The sequence below is a fragment of the Anopheles stephensi genome, chromosome 3 (genome assembly GCF_013141755.1).
Source record: "Anopheles stephensi strain Indian chromosome 3, UCI_ANSTEP_V1.0, whole genome shotgun sequence".
NCBI classification, from domain to species: domain Eukaryota; kingdom Metazoa; phylum Arthropoda; class Insecta; order Diptera; family Culicidae; genus Anopheles; species Anopheles stephensi.
Window position 1 is genome coordinate 56,051,327 of NC_050203.1, and position 17,926 is coordinate 56,069,252.

Sequence of the window (17,926 nt, forward strand, 5' to 3'; positions counted from 1 at the left end):
GTCTGCCTTTTTTTCGTTTTGTTTGTTTAACTATGTCAAAGGTCACAATAAAACTGGAGGCCACTGTTGTGCGGGATGGGCGTAGAAGAAGAGCAGAGGCTTTATTTAGCTAGCTTGAAATAGGTCCGCTACAGTGGGCTCTTCTTAGCTTCCCAACGGTAATAATTCTAGCAATCCCTCAGTCGTCAAATGAAGCCATCTTAAGACACCCGGAACAACTTTTTTTCCTGCTAGCCTTGCTGAGAAAATCCGAATTAAATCTTCACAAGAAAAGCGCAAAAGCAGCAGAAAACTGGGGTGCAAAAGTCGCTCAAACGCGTAGAAAAAGTTCTCGTAAACAAGTAAACCACCAGGCGGCTCCACCTGTTCGCGCTAGAGCGCTTGACATAACGTTCGCGGGGCATCGCCATCATCAAATCTTGTCCTACATTTCACAACCGGTTTGAAGGAACAAAAACAAGTCATACACAAGGAAAACCCGAAAAGCCAGCTCGTAAAACACGATAAGATTTAAGACATCACTGAAACCTGGCTGCAGTCGGCTGCATTATCTAGACACACCCCATTCGAGCTCAAAGTTCGGGCCCTAGATGCACAGTTCACTTCCGACTAGCTGTTCGTTGCATTATAGCCCTTCCTTTTCCGGTTCAAGAAATGTTTGGAGGAGTAAGATAAATTTACTTCCAACAGCACAAACAAACAGCTAATGAGACGGGACAGGTGAACATCGCAAAGCAAAAGTTTTGATGCACTTTAGCAAAACTTCTTTCATCGTGTCTGTTTTTTTTTTTAGCTCAATTCCACCAAACCACTGATGTGCAAAGAACTATGAATTTGGTGTGTCTGTGCGCAACTATGCACGCTCTTTTTTCCTTACCAGAGCTTTCAACCGATCAGGAAAAACTTTGCAATATGACAGATGTGTCCTTTTCGCACAAAACACGTATCACCGTTGCCATGGAAACGATTCTTTTACCGGGAGCTTTCCACTTGAGTTGTTCGCCGTTGAGTCGATGCTATCTGACAAATTTTCCCTTGGTCGAGGGTTCGCCAAGAAATAGGACCAGGGAAACGAGCTGCGAAGCTCTGATGTAAATCAGAAATCATTGCTACCAAGGTCTCAGCACAGAGTCTCATGGTCTTCTGCTTGCAATCAGGCCGTTTTTTTCTTCTTCCACTCCCGTAAGCCCAGACGTCATCCGGCCTGCCAACGTACCTCATGTACCGCAAAAAAAATAGGACCTTGGGTCATAAATATACGAGCTGCTACCCATATTACATCACGATGCCAGCCAGCAGAGAAGTGAATTTGATGTGAAACATGACCCTCGGTAAGGCGACGCGTGTGTGTGCGATATGATATAGTGCAAGTCGAAAAAGCGTCCAAAGTTCGTGCATCCACCGAGGCAGCACGCAGTTTGGAGCGTTCACCGTTGACTTTTTCGTTACAAAACAACCGAAAAAGACTGGCTGTAAAGTCTATCGCAAAAAAGGGAGGCGAGGTTTTAAAAGGGTAGCGTCACTTCTTTGTCAATCCTTCTTTTGCTTCCTTTTTCTTTCGTAAGGGTTGCGCCATGGCGTCTTCGTCGGAAGTTACATTCCAGTTGGTTGGGTTTTTCGGTTTCCTTGCCACCGTTTAGTGTGCTGCTCGTTTTTGCTCGGGGTTTGTTTCTGTCTCAGTTGTTGTAAGCCGTACCGATGTTTATTATAGCACCCGAGCATACACCGGCCCAAGCTTTATGACTTTTCTTTCGCGGTTCGACTGCAGTCGGTCTGCTCCCGGTCGGATAATGAACGCGCGTAGCGTGGAGTGCGGTGTAACGCACGGAAGATGCACGTGAAGGTGACTACAACCCTGAACGGCTGTGAAGGAAGCGACCAAAGATAGCGACCGCAGCGCATCTTCCGTTTCTAGCTCACTTTTCACGTTTTATCATCACTTAACGGTTCGGTGCGGAAAATTGCCCCAGCCAGACAAACGGGTCGAAACCGGCCCGGTACCACGCACTGTCGGTTTATATACCTCTCGTTAAAGCTTACATTGATAAGCCGGGCTTTGCAGGTCTTCGGTTCGGCTCTGCTCGGTGTGAAGCATCCTAGGAAATGGAAAGTTTCGGGCGAACCAGAATGTCTGGCAGACAAGGTAACGCTGATAGACTTGTCCTTACGAGCATGAAGATGTGACGTTCCGTGGAAAAAGAATGTGAGAAGGCAACCAACAACAGCACCAGCAAAAAGAAATCATAATTTCACCATCCTCTTCTTTATTCTCCGCCGTACAGCGCACAAAGGTAGGGACAAAGTTTTTGCCTTCAAACTTTCACAAAGCTTTCCGCAAGAGTTTTGGCGCCCCCGGGAAGACTTCATCAAAAACGGATCACGAAGACGAGGCGGGAGAAAGGCACGCGACCGGAACAAACCTGGAGGCCCCAAATCTGGAGCCGGTAATGAAATGAAAAACGTTCATTAAGGACCATTTTTCCGATGTCGTTTTGGGGAACGCCGGCCGGATCCTGAGCGTCCTTCAAATGACGCTTCCTCATTGAGGTGGTTTGATTGAAAGCTGTAGAAAAGACGTCGCCCCCAAAAAAACCGGCGTGTAGCCTGTACCGCCGTAATGAAGATCGTTAGGAGAGGTTATGCTTCATTTGAGATTGGGAGAGGCACAAAAACAGTTTAAAACAGTGCAATTTGAATAATGCTGCAGAAAGAACCCGTGGACCCGGGGAAGGAACAAAAACTAACTAGATTTGACCCTCGCAAAAAAATGACCTTTGGATTGCACACAATTGAGAGCGAAATTGGGTGGAGATTAAATTTTTGTTCACTCAAAACGTTGTGATATCCATCGCCGGACCTCTACGTGTAAGCTTTCCACCCGCGCATCCTAATTGGTTGTAATTCAATAATCTATCGTTTTCCATTTACCCTAATGCAATCTAATTTCCCTGGAATAATCGCTTCATAATTGAAAGCGCGATTCGACGCGCCCGAACGCTCCGACGCATGATCCGGTGCCACGCTTTAAAGCTTGCCTCCGCAACCCTGCCGAAATTGTCAATCACGCACCGGGCTCGAGTTTCCTTGCGTCCGCCGTGAATCTACCCGGTTTAATTAATTAAGCGCGATGAGATCATTTCGCGGAAAAGGGGGCGTTCCCACCCTGGAGGACACTTAACGTGGTGCACCATCTTGGGCGAACGATGCGCACTCGATGGATTCATCTGTCACCGGCGTTCTTCCCCCGAAAAAGGGTATGAATAGGGGGTTTTGAGGTAGAGCAGCAAACAATAAAAAGGCTTCACCGATACCTTCTGCTGCTAGTTGGCTAATGATTAATTATGTTTCATTAAATTCCTTTCGGCGGCGCCTTAAGGTGGGGTGCGCGTGGTTCAATTCGTGGATGCCGTGAATTCAGGAAGCTTTCTCAATATAATCAAGGTAAGGCAAGGAAAGGTAAGACATTTACTTGAAGATGCTTAATAGTTCTAGAGAAGCTTGATGAGAGGCGGTTCTGGACCACGGCTTTCCACTTCAACGCCCGTTCATTTCGCCGTCAGAATGTGTTAGAAGACGAGCTCGCACAGCTTTAATATTCTTGAAAAACTTTTGTCTAATTCTTCTTGCGGATAGATTTTGAAGGCACAAAATAGCCTCCTCCACTTTTAATGGACCAACGATAAACAAAAACCATTCCGTATACCACTCACAATGTTTGGTGCTCGGTGACAGCTAATTAAATTCGTCCTTTCAACTCCAGAAGAAGCTCTTTACGGTACACCAAGCAGCAAACTTTCAACTTTGCTGCATTTCCTGGCGCAGGAGACCATTTAGCACGCACACTTTTCAAACTCTCGCTGCCCAGCTTTTTCCTTTAAACTTTTCACCCGAACATTCCCGGGGCCAAAGCCTTTCCGCGTAGATAATTCCGCGCAAGGAAATGGAGGGAAACCTTTTAAAAAGTTACCCTCTCTGACTCGCCGTTTGATACTCTATTGGTAGTGAAGACGCGACCGTTCACCGTGACCCATTAGAGGGGAAGCTCGCAAGATACGCACGCCTAACCCTGATCTGGGAACCGGATGGGTTTACATTCCCGGGCGCTTTTGCTTTCCACCAAAGCGTCTGATCATGGAGAACTTACCTTTGGCCGGGTGCCTGCGTGAAAGATGGGCGTACGCGTCCGGTCCGGTGCCGGTGCCACGAATCCTGGACTGGTAATGAAGTCCTTCCGGTTTGGCAATTAGGGTGCTGGACGCTGTACGCTCTGTGCTCTGCCCGCTGGAAGGATGCTGCTCCGGATGATGTCCCCTTTTTTGGCACTGACCGAACGCGAACAAGAAGAAGCGAAGGAGCGTGAAGAAAACACAAATCTTTTGCCTTCGTTTTTCCAAAGAACCTTTCCACCGCCCTTTCGCGTTTCGATCGTTTCCTGGCGAGCTTTTCTTTGCGATTTGCTTTATCAAATCACTTTCCGCTCGATTTAATCGAATAACAGCTTCTTCTTTCTCACATCACCAAAAAACCAACAAAAAACAGCTTGATCACGACCGCCGAACATTTCCTGCGAAATTTCCCCCCGTCGAAAGGTTTTCCAGCACTGTAATCTTAATGTTTTCCTTTCTTCACCTTCACTTCATTGAATGATTTAAGCTTCCGCTTCGGGGATCACTTGCACCACACCTTAACGAACTTTCACACACATACACGCGCACACACCGCAAAGGGAAAACCCCGGAACCGACCGAAAAGAGAAAAAAAAAGTACACCCGTAAAAGCAGATGGACAGCAGTGTGGTGAAAGCATCAAACAAATCACCGAAACCGAGTTCGAGGACAACCGTAACAAGGATAACAAAAAACCCCGGCAAGATTGACTCTGGCGCAACCTTTCTCACACAATACATAAAATCTGGAGCTAATCCCAATCCCAATAACTTCACGGTTGATTTGTACACTTTGGAAGGGAGCTGTAGGGAACGGGACCTGGGACGAAGCAGTGCGAAAATTGGCTAAATTTGTGTAGGCTTTCTTGACCGGGACGCTCGGCCGATGGCAGACATTTCGTGGAATGTTGCCCAATCAAGGAAAGGTGGTTTTGTGGATTGTGTCAAGCGAATGGTGGAAAAACTTATCGAACCGGTGTTTGGAGAAACTTAATTGTCGCTTAAGTGAGGGCAGTTCTTGAAAAATCTTGATCGTTATTTTTTAGGTTGATTTGATGTGTGTGGCTTTTCTGGCAGTATTCCTGTGTTTAATTTTCTTCAGGCAAAATTTTATTTTCATCGACTTTAAAGCCACTTCAAATCCTTCGCAATGAATAATTTAACCTTTCCTCCCTTTTTGGATGCTACATTCAAACCGCACCCGAACAATCATACCGAAAAACCTCGGAATGCCGAATCAAACATTTAACCACACCCCGAACCAGGCTTGCTAGGGTGGCGAGGCAATACACAAATATAAATCCGCGTCAGCCACAATTGAATTCGCACACCCAAAAACGCAGATGGTGATCCCTGGAATCCGCAGCCCAGCCCAATAAAAAAAAAGAGTGGGGCCACAAGTATCGACCTCGGTCGGTAAACGGCATTCGCTGCCATAACGATGCGGTGCGTTCTTAAATTTTTAAAACTCTCCAACAACCAACAACCGGTACGCAACCGAAGAAAACCGGAGAAGTCCTTCAGTTGCTCCACCGGAAATGAGTCCTTAACCGGGTGGGGGGGGGGGTGGGGGGGAAGAGTTTGCGAATAGGAAGGACAGCAAGGGAACGATGCTTAGGTGGTAAAGGTTGCTACCTTTTGCTTTACTATTGCCATAATTTTCCTTTTTCCATACACCGTTTTGCCAGGCAACATATTAGCGAGCGTTGGTGCCATTGCGTTGTGCTTTAAGCTTTAGCTCGATTGCTTTAATATGTTCGGCTTGGAATGCAGCGTACGTTGGAGATATTTTCTTCGCTGGATTTATGGATCGCCCGTTTGGAATGGAGCTTGAAATAAGAAATAGTTTCCCCAGCCACACACTCTGGAAGACTCTTGATCACTAACTTCGAATTGGGCTTTAGTTATTTTGTTAATTAAATTAAGCTGAAGTACAATGCATTCCACGCTAGTTGCATATTTCCTTGAAGACAACTTGAACTCGTTTGAAGTGAAGTAGATTCACAAAGAAACCTCAACGCTTTAAAGCTTTCATCCAACGTGGACTTGCAACACAGATCGAAATTAAGAACCACTCTGATGCTCTGTGCACTTACACTCCATCGTAGAATCAGTGGACGATTTCATTATTTGCCATGATTTTAATTTGCTTCAACCAACACCAAACAACATTCCTTTAATCCTTCGCCAGCGGTATCCGCACCATCATCACATCACATTACATCACATACTGAACGCATTGTTAGCGGAAGGGAACATCACATTTTCCATTCCATTCGACCACTCCATTCTCCATTGTGCGTGTGTTGTGTACAGGTCGTGTGCAAGAATGTCGACCTGCGTTAACCGTGTACGTGAGTCACTAGCCGCGAATTCACCAACGCCGGCATCCAGAGATCGCGTCCGCTTCGACCGAACCTACGACAAGCACTGTCGGCCGGATGCTGACCGAAGCTGCACCTTTCGCGTGAAACCTACCCTAAAAAGCCCGACCGGCGAAGATAACAGAGATCGAACGTTCTGTCCTGTGCTGTGCGTACTTTAAGTAAGGGGAAGTAGTGTCCTTGTATGCTTACTATGGCAATTTTAAAGCAGGATGCAGAGGTTCGAACTCGCTGCGAATGAACACCGTGGACGGGCTTCGGATGAACAAAGCTCCGGATCGGGCTTCGGGCTGCTCCTGGTTCATGATGGTTTTGACGCACGCGCGCCCCATCAATGTTGCAGCTTCCCCAGGCTTCCGAGCCGGAGCCACCGTTCACGGTGGACAGCGAATGGTAGAATCAAAACAAACCGCGAATCAAAATATGCCGGCTAGACCGGAAGAAAAACATCGCCCCCGTGGGAGAGTCTTGGGCGATGGGAATTAGGAAAAAGCGAGAGAGAAGAGACATGTTTCGTTTTGGCGTGTTTCCGTGACCTATAGATAGGGAAAAGTGTGTGAGAGAGGCCAGTGTTGGGAGGTTGGAAGTTGATCATGAACTTGGGGATGCTAAGGACTGCTTTATTCATTGATTGCAAAATTCATTTCATCGAGAAACATTGGGGTTGCTTCAAACTGGTTACTCGTGACTCATAATCAAAAACTTTTATTATACTTTTAAGCTTTCAAGTTGTAGAAAATATTTTTTTAATCATAAAACACGGGGAAGTTATAGTAAACGTAGTTTCAAACTCACTGCAAGGCTTAATAATCTATTCTAGACTATGTTGTTCTAAATCATAACTGATATACGCAGTCTTTTGAAAGTGAACATCTTTGCGAATCTATTTGTTTATTTATGCTAATTATGTTCCGTGATAATTATTTACCCTGTTGATGTTGCAGGGCCAAAATAAAAAGGATGCGATTTATAGAGAAGATTCTAATTTTAAAACCTCATCGAGATATTTTTACATGTCAATATCTGGGATCCACCGTACCTATCCACACACAGTCAGCTTAATACCATGCTAAAGGAATATGTTAAAAGAAACCTTTATGTTTTGCAAGCAGAAATGGTATTACAAAACAATTTTTTTGTTTATTTTTATTAAGGAAATTAATCTGGAATCGTGATACGAGATTTACTAACAAAAATTTTAATTAAGCTTGTGAATCAGCTCCGTTTATTTTAACAATATTCAGTATATTTCAGTTGAAACAGACAACCTTCGATTTAAAATAGCTAACATATAACAAATAAAGCATTTATTTTCTAAAAGCTTTTCAAAACATTATTATCATTATCAAAACATTATCTGAGAAGCAAGCTTCTCAGCTCGAGCTCCCAGAATAATAATGTTCTTTCAGTCGATTTTACTGAATTCGGTAGATAGAAAGACATAGCAATACCATCAGGCCGTCCTTAACGAATAAAAAAATAGAAAGTCACGACAATGTCATATTTATCAAATAGTCAAATGGAAAATAGAAAGCATCAAATAGTCATACTTATATATAAGTAATAATATAGGAAGATACATTTATTCAATTGGACTAAGAAATCGAAATAGACACTCAACTGTCGCGTGATCCTCATTGGAAAGATACCTGAACCATACTATAGATTTCAAAATGCTCATTAGTAGACCTAATGATTTTATCTTGAAGCAAAAATGATCAATCGATGGTCTTTGTAATCGTAGAAAAATAAATATGCGATTTTCTGCCAGGCCGTCCATTAGGAACAAAAGAATGCGATTTTTAAACCAATATAGAACCTCTATCTGAAAACGCAAACAATCGCTACACGAACACTTCTTTCAATCTTATTTTCCACCCAGCTCATGCATAAAGTGACAACAGAATAAGACCACCTTTTTATAATCAATTAGAACGGCCTGACCGTGTTGCCACCACTTAGGCTTAATAAACACCCCCCCCCCCCCCTGCTTACGGGCACTCACTTTTCTCATATGAGTAACCTAGTACGGTATTTTTTTCTGACTTTTGACTGTAATTATTTAATTATTTATTTATAAATTTGTTAGGCAGTCTTTTTTTGTCTGTAGTAGTGTGCTCCAAGTCAGTCCAGCTTTGGTACTAACAAAAATTTTAATTAAGCTTGTGAATCAGCTCCGTTTATTTTAACAATATTCAGTATATTTCAGTTGAAACAGACAACCTTCGATTTAAAATAGCTAACATATAACAAATAAAGCATTTATTTTCTAAAAGCTTTTCAAAACATTATTATCATTATCAAAACATTATCTGAGAAGCAAGCTTCTCAGCTCGAGCTCCCAGAATAATAATGTTCTTTCAGTCGATTTTACTGAATTCGGTAGATAGAAAGACATAGCAATACCATCAGGCCGTCCTTAACGAATAAAAAAATAGAAAGTCACGACAATGTCATATTTATCAAATAGTCAAATGGAAAATAGAAAGCATCAAATAGTCATACTTATATATAAGTAATAATATAGGAAGATACATTTATTCAATTGGACTAAGAAATCGAAATAGACACTCAACTGTCGCGTGATCCTCATTGGAAAGATACCTGAACCATACTATAGATTTCAAAATGCTCATTAGTAGACCTAATGATTTTATCTTGAAGCAAAAATGATCAATCGATGGTCTTTGTAATCGTAGAAAAATAAATATGCGATTTTCTGCCAGGCCGTCCATTAGGAACAAAAGAATGCGATTTTTAAACCAATATAGAACCTCTATCTGAAAACGCAAACAATCGCTACACGAACACTTCTTTCAATCTTATTTTCCACCCAGCTCATGCATAAAGTGACAACAGAATAAGACCACCTTTTTATAATCAATTAGAACGGCCTGACCGTGTTGCCACCACTTAGGCTTAATAAACACCCCCCCCCCCCCCTGCTTACGGGCACTCACTTTTCTCATATGAGTAACCTAGTACGGTATTTTTTTCTGACTTTTGACTGTAATTATTTAATTATTTATTTATAAATTTGTTAGGCAGTCTTTTTTTGTCTGTAGTAGTGTGCTCCAAGTCAGTCCAGCTTTGGTACAGCGGGGTCGCCTGTGTTGGCGATGGGTTCGGGAGTGGTCGGTGGGTACGCCTCGTAAGCAGTGGAGCCACTCCAACTCACACACACTCACACACAAACAATAGAAATGGACAACAACCACCCATCTTCACTGCTCAACCGAGCATGCCCAGGATATGGCAAAAAACTAGGAGGAAATGCCTAGTTAATTTTGTTAATTTTTTTTTTTTGCGTGAATATAATTCGCAATCACCACATGCGGTGGTGACAAAACGGCACCAGTCCGTCATCATTAATAAATAAATAAATAAAAAATATTTTTAAATTTGCTATTATTATTATTATTATTATTTATTCTTCTTCTTCTTCGCTGGCAGTACAACCTTGAAATGCCTCGGCTAGCCATTTCCGGCTTTCTGTAGCTTGATGCTACCCATAGCAAAGTAGTCAGCCTTGCGTACGGGGAGGCAGTCTGGATGGGATTTGAACCCGAGTCCTACCGTGTGTAGACCGGCGCCCTATTATTATTTATTATTACAAAAAAAATACATTTTAGCCTAATCTATAATTAAGTATAATATATCAGTAGCGAATAGTGAGTGCTCGTGAGTAGGGAGGTCTCTATTTAGTCTTTAACCATCACAATAGTCAGTCCAATGAGACCATAAAATTCAAAAAAGTTTTAGTTTTTAATTTTGAACATTTTTTCCATGTACTTTTCAACTCTAGCATGCACCTGCGAGCAGTTTAGACGTTCTTTATGCTTTTTATTAGTACCAAATTATTTATTCATTTTTGAACTAAAATTAAAATTGCAAAAAAAAATAGGAAGTTGAGTGTGCTTGTTTTCAAATTTTGGTAATGTTGTACCTAGGAAAAGTATCAAATTGAAAATCAGGCACAAAAATGGTCTTATTCTATCATCTGCCGCTGTAGGAAAAATTTTAAAATTAGTTTTAAAGAGATCATCTGAGTTAAATAAAATCCAAATTCCCCTGTACGTCTCTATATTTGAAATATTGTAATGGTTATTTTATTAATACGATATTTTTCATTTTACATAAATGTGAAACAAATTTTAAAGCAATAAACAAATAAATGTGTGATAAAATGATTATGTATGTTAAGTTTTTCTTTTAGTGAATCAGATGACAGTAAAATATTATTAATCCTAAATAAACTTATAACTCTGTTCAAATATTCAAATCAAATAAATTCAAAGCTTCTGTCCTTATTTATTAACTTCTTTAAATCAAATGGCAGTTGGCATTGTAACGAATTTCCCACACACGATGCCATCTACTTCATTTTCAAAAGAAATCAATGAATCTGTTGTTGCTCTTTGCAGCAACTTTTAACGCTAAGCATTTTTGCACAAACTTTCCTAACAAAACACCCGCATCAATGTTATCAGATTCTTTTGTTCTGTTCCTGCCCGCCACCCAACGCCACCGCTCCACGAATGCTAATTACGGCTACTTATGCACAATCTCGCACCCTCTTGGGCGTCGGAGGCAAAGCGACGGAGTCAAGTGCACACGTTTCGTCTTATCGAAATCGTGAAGAAATCGCTCACAGCAAACCGGCACCGTCTGGGTGACTTATGTTTATGCAGCAACATTCGGGAAGGACAGAGAGACACCCAGAGAAAAAAGTTCATCTCGGCATAACATATGCAACCCCTTTTGCTAGACGCCGGTCGCGTGTGAGGAATATTCAAATATCGGCAGCTGTTTATGTATGACATTTCCCATTCGAAACACATTATGCAGATTGGAGGATGCTTTATTTTGTCGATTTAAAATTACAAAAAGTAATTGTCCGATACGTGAGTGTGTGTGTGTGTGCAATGTGGTGATAGTGGGTCGGATAATAAATTCCTCCCTGGCAGAAACCAACGCCATGCCTTCCTTAGGCTCTCTGGAAGCACAAACTTATAATGAGATGACCGCAATGACCTAAAACATGCCACCATGTCCGGTATAGCGGTAGGATCTGGAAGCCTGCCGTTCTGCTTTTGATGGGAATTTATTCACACCTCAAGCAAACCGCACACGTTTAGTCTTGTGTTGCTTTGGGAAGGGAGAGCAAAAAAAAAGCCCGATTGCTAAAGATGGAACTTATCCACTGGCATGTGGGGTGCGATGTGAAGAAACATGCCACAGAAACACCGACTTACCGAAACAAATAGACGAAGCATAACCCACCGGAAGAGAAGTTTGAGTTTCAGTTTTTTCTCAGTGCTCCTCCTGCCTGTGGCGCTGCGGACACGCTTCGGTGGATGCAGTGGAGTGAATATGCTCTCCCAAAAATTACCTCCAGAAATAGAAAGGGTAAGGCACCCACAGAAGCTCTAGGAACTTGCCTCTTTCCCGGCCTGGTTTGAAAAGTTGTTCCTGTTCAATCTGAACGGGCTAAAGCTCTTCGCCAAGACCAATCCGTATCACCTGGGATTGTCTGTTTCGTATCTCTTCACCCGGAACGAACATTTTTGGCCACATCGTCCAACCAACCGGACGCATTAAGCGGTTTTAGTGGAGGAAGAATAATACTAAAAGCCCTCATACGGTACGTTGTAAGCGGATGGGCAGATGTGTTTGGCTAGGTCGTTATTTTTTCATTCCTTTGGTTGAACTGAACAAAAGTTGTTCAATGTCACTCTATGGATTTTTTTTATCCATAAAGCAACACAAACAAAGCCCAGCAAAATAATCCCTGGTTCGATAAGCTTTCCACCGGTAGCGAATCATAATATGCTTAGGGTTTTTAGTATCAACATTAAAGAAAAACTTATCCGGAATATGAATTCATGACTAAAGCAAACAGTCTCAGACCCTCCACCGTTAACACCAAACTGTCCAGACGATGTAACATCTGCTCATGTCCCGGAGACTTCTCCCCTGTGTTCGGTCACTCCAAGGTGGAGTAATTAATTATTTAAATTCATTTCTTCACATCTGATTGCCGGCCGGCTGCTACACTGTTTGGAAAGGCATGTACGAACGAGCCGGTACCATTCGGAGAGAAGCTTTGGACTGTACCGCTTGACAGGTGAATAGTAGATTCTACCGTAAAGATTACGCTTTGCTGTTCTCCATGAGGTTTTTGTACGTCTGAAGGTTTAGCGATGCGATTGGAAAGAGTTATTTGCCACTCTGAACGAATGGGACAAATTGGGCACGGTTTTAATGCAATGAGATAGATTGAAAAATTGGGAAGGCTTTATTATCTTTGAGAAAATGGTCTTTGATCGCTGGGGCCTTATTATCTGTTCTAAACGACTTTCGATAAGACTAAAGCTTAGATCGATCTAATACGATTGAAATAGATTGAGTAAGATATTGTTGATGATGTCCGAAACTATGTTTTGAATTCTGTAATAATAAGCCGGAGCTATGCAATTCCTTGTCTCAACTTACCCATGGTGGTCGACCCAGTATTGATTTACACTGATTTTGTTTACAACATTCTCAGAAAATGCAATGCAAGTCCGAAGTCTCTGATGTAACATAAATAAAATTCAAGCAAAACGTATCGCACGAATGGCATCAAATGTTGGTACTGACTGGTTGGTTACTGAAGAGTAAACTGATGCGTAGAAGATTTCTATTGGAAATTGTATAGAAATTGCTGAAAAAATTATGTTGGTGGTATGCGTCGTACCATGACACGTGAACAATGCAATGCTCTGGGAAGGTCATGTTCCTGAAGTCCGTTTGTAGCAAATTCTGCGAAAAACTACTATTGACGTAACTGAAGTAGGAGACATCTAGACCGGACATTTTTATTAAGAATTCTGAGAAGTAGTCAATTAAGATTCTGGAAGTAGATACAAACAGTTGGGTCGAGGAATGCTTTATTAGATGATGTAACTTGTAACATTCTGGTATTAGAAAAATGGAGCTTTGATGAATTTTGGAATTGGAGTTTTCGTACACCAATAAACGACAGCAACGGTCAAAATGGTTATCAACGTCACACGAACTCGATAACTCGAATCTAGAAATAAGAAATATGTTAGAGAACCCTCTATGCATTAAGAGCTTTTATAGCAGACTATAGTAAATTATCAGCCAACTGAAATCAATTGAAGTAGAATCAGTATCTACGCTTGACATTACCAACCCAATATACTTCAACTTTCTTGGTTTAAACAAGGAGGGTATGGATACGACAAAAGGACGTTGTCTAATACTGCTGGTCTCTCTCCTCTCAAGAGAATGCAACGACTTCTTATAAGGTCATGCTTGCCACTTCTGATTCATGAAGCTGTATGTACCATAAAGTTGGATAGTCAGTCCTTACTACAGTGTAACGGTCCAAATGGGATTTGAATCCCGATCCTGTCGTATGAAACCCGGCACCGTTATTGTCTCTATCACCGGACCAGACATCAGCAGCTGATTCCGATCGATCATCGTATGATCCTATTACACAGCCAGCGACCAGATCAGCAGTACAGAATCCTCGAATCAGGACGAAGATAATTTACACGAGCGCTCACTCATCTTTTTTCTTAGTTTCTTGATATTTCATACAGCAATCTTCGTTTCAGTTGTCCTTTATTCGCACTGGAATTCCTCGACCATTGGCGATTGACGGCTAAGTGCATTTTTTACATTAGCTTATCTGCAGAGTCCAGGCACATAGGAGGAACCTTAGTCCAAGACTATTGTTCTATAGGGAGTAAGATCTCTGATGTTATTATCTTCAAAAATGGTTAATTCAAACACCTCTCTTAATAACCCTGTCGATATCAGCGCTATTTTAGGGTATTTTAAGCTCGATGAGTAGAAATTTCGTCCAAAGCTTCCAAGGTTGTTGGAGCTAAATAGACCATCGTTCAAATCATAACTCTACAGCAGGCCCTCCAGAAATGCTGAGAGCACCAGATCCCCATCCCACCAGATCCCATTGACTTCAAGGTGGTCTAAGATACATGATGATGGCTACAATGGACGGTGTGCAGTGCAAGATAAAAGTGTCGAAGCCCGAGCAGGCGAAGAAGAAGGTGTGATGGTATAATAAATAATGCAGAATAATGTCCTAAACATTTTAACAAGAGCGATGACTTGAACGTATTACAACTTTAAGGCCCCAAAGAAAATATTAATATTATTAGCAACAGTCTTAGATTTAAGCGTTGATATCACCTTTAGTTTTGTGCGATTTGTAATTCTGAATAATTTTGACTATATTTGGAAGTATCGTTCTGATGAACGATGAAGAATACACATTCTTATCATCATTATATTTGGCGATTCTGAACTCTTTAGAGACTTCAACGCGATATTCAGCGTATTCTGTTCAAAACGCCTGCATGTATGCAATAACGGCAATTGTCGGCAATTTCGAGATATTAAGAAACCGAATACAAGCTGAGACTGTCAATAATTGTCAGATTAATATATTCCATGGTAAATGTTGATGACTTAGAATAAAAAGTGTGTGCATCACTTTCGCTAGTACATTCACCTCTTGCTCTCTCGGGTCATCGGAACGCACAGCGGATATGTTCCTTGTGTAGTGTACCTTCCAAGGGAACAGAACCACGCACCCCAAAAACTCCCAACCATGACTGTCCCAAAGTATTACAGACGCACGAGATACGAGCAAAGCGAGATGTCCCAAGCAACGCCAGCCTCCAACAACCAGTACATTTGCCGGATGCTAATGTGTTTTATTGGTGCTTTTAATGGTTGCTTTCGGATTTTTAATGGGCCCGGCTGCCCGGCCGAACCCTGCTTGCCGTGCGGATTCCGCGGTGTACCGCGAACATTTGCACATCGACAAACTGGTAAGTGAAAAAGCCGCGGCGGCCGACACTCTTCCGACACCGAACGCGCGTGCCCATAAATGCATATGTAAACGCTAATCGTAATGAGCGACCCAGCCGCCATCGTCGACACGGGCTGGACGAGGTAATGCTTCACTGGCCCGTTTGATTCATGCTCCGGGTTTAATGGTGTGCATTTGTATCTTTTATTATAACCTTCCGCTTCCCGTGTCCCGTTGTTGTACCGTGATGATCTTAATTAGCGTGTGTCTTGCAACGGTTCCGGAGTGCCCTTTTAGGGCGGTGAGCAGTTTTACTGAGCTACGCTTTTTTTCGTTGCGTTAGTCCACAGGTGCAACCAAACTTTTTTCTCTTCGACAGCTCCTTTCGGAATCGGTTTAAATTGGTTCACATTAGAAGTCCTTCGGAACCGTGTTTCCGTGGGAGCATTAGTCAACCTTATCCGTTGAGCTATATTTAGCACGGGCACGGGTCCTTCACCTTGCCGTTCAATTCCATTAATAACTGGAAGGGCTTTATACCTTTTCAAACGTCAAGTAATTAAAATTTCCCCCCCATTTTTTCATCTACTTCCTACCATTCACGGTTTTCATTACTACTACTTGCAGCCAATATTTCACGACACGGGCTGGTGGTGTAAGGTTTAATTATTTTTTCTCCCCCCGATTGGCACTAGTCGAGTGTTCTCCATAGTTCCCGGAGTCCATTGCATTTGGAAGACGATACCGATATTTAACTTTTCACCTCTCGCTCTCTCTCTCTCGTTCTCCCCCATTCACCGTTGCCCCGGGGCGGGAAGCTCCATCCTTGGGGTGATAAAATTTAAAAACTTAATTATAAACTGTTCACCGCTTGCCGGGACGTCCCTTTGTGCATCACATAAAATTGATTGCATCGGCATTTATAAATAGCTGCCGATCAAATGTACGTACTGAGTTATGGGTGCCATGTTCCTTGCTGCTTGTATTTTTTTGTTTTGTTGGGGCGAACGATCTCAATTCATTTTTTTTTGACTTGCTGGCCGCTGGTTTCATACCGGGGGCGTTGGTTTGATCGTTCTTGAAGCTTTTTTTCCCCCTTCACGACAAGGAACAATGATCGGACCGGCAGTCATGTGGCAGACATTTATGGGATATAAATTTACGCGAAAAGCGTCACAACATTGTGAGAATGTGAAGTGGGCGAGAGAGCAAAGCATAAAATGAGGGCGAAAAGAAATATTGCGAAAGCATTAACCATCAATCAAAATGGTGAAGTACGGTGTGTGTGTGTGGCGAAGGTGTATTGAAAGCTTTTGAATAGGGCATCAATTTCGGTGTTTTCCCGTTTATTAATCACGCACTGAGAGATTGCATGGGGCGGTTCGGTGGCTGGCACCGGTCTTCACACAGCAGGACCGGGGCTCAAATCGCATTCAGACCGCCTACCCGTACTACTGACGGGCTGATTACTTTACTATGGGTTAAGTTAAGTCACCAGAAAACCAGAAATGACAGGCCGAGACCTCTCGAGGTTGTTAGTGCCAAGGAAGAAGAAGAAGAAGATTTTTTTATTTAACCTCATCAGAATAAAAATACAAAACGTACCTTGGGTGTGATGAAACACATGGCACTCGAAACATGATTTCATACTGAACAACATCGATTCACGAATTCAAATAACTCTTTGTCGTGCGGAAAAGCTCTCAATTACCGCTTAATCCCGGGCGCTCGTCGGAATCGGAATCCCTCCTCAAATTGTCTCCGAAAACGCTGCCCCGTTACAATAATGCCAATTAATGCTATCCAATCAACCAGAGCCTAATTGGTATGCTGTAAAGTTGTCGAATCCGTCGCCGGCCCTCGTCCTTGATTGGACAACCGCTCGGACGGATGGTTTCCCGTGTACGCCGGGCGGACAGCCGATGAGATGAGGTACGTGGTGCACAGCTGGTTAGCTGGAGCGCGGGTTCGAACACCGTATGGAATTAATATGTGAAAATACGTGCAATTACATGCCGGGCTGTTAATCTCGAGCACGTTGCTTTTTTACTCTCTGTGTGAGTTAATGCAGCAAAAAACGGGGAAATTCTGAGCTGCGTGGCTGATGCGACAACGGTGTCGATCTTCACACGGCAGTACTGGGGCTCAAATCTCACCTGAGCCGTCCTCTCAAAGTGAAGACTGACAATTAAACTATTCTTTGAGGAATATTTATTTTAAATTTCCGATTTAAAACCGATCGATCATAAGATTATCCCTAGCATAGAACGAGCCTCGTTTAGTTAGTTTGCTCCCCCCATCGTCAAATGACCCACTGTGAGGGCACGTGAACCGTCTATCGATAATCACCCCTCCAGACACACCGGATGCCACCAAGTCACCAAGGTGTGCGGACGGGTACGCGTACTGAACGCCGCAACAATTATGTATTAATGCGTTTCCAATAAACTTCAACAACCCGTACCGGAACTTGTGCACCGTGGCCGTCCCGAACCAGCGAAACCCGGCTCCGAAAGTAGCAAG

General features: G+C 42.7%; 1 protein-coding gene across 4 annotated transcripts in view; it reads right to left on the minus strand.

The window, feature by feature from the left end:
- The window catches only part of LOC118513455 (carboxypeptidase N subunit 2), a 202,579-nt gene extending 196,002 nt beyond the window's left edge, over positions 1 to 6,577 (minus strand). For 3 of the 4 annotated variants that reach the window (XM_036059217.1, XM_036059220.1, XM_036059216.1), the window contains exons 1-2: positions 6,262 to 6,577; positions 4,145 to 4,692 (exon numbers count right to left, since the gene is read on the minus strand). The gene's annotated coding sequence lies outside the window, so the exon portion shown is untranslated. The remainder of the gene's footprint in view (positions 1 to 4,144; positions 4,693 to 6,261) is intronic. The other variant, XM_036059221.1, reaches the window with a different exon arrangement.
- Between the last annotated feature and the right edge of the window lie 11,349 nt (positions 6,578 to 17,926).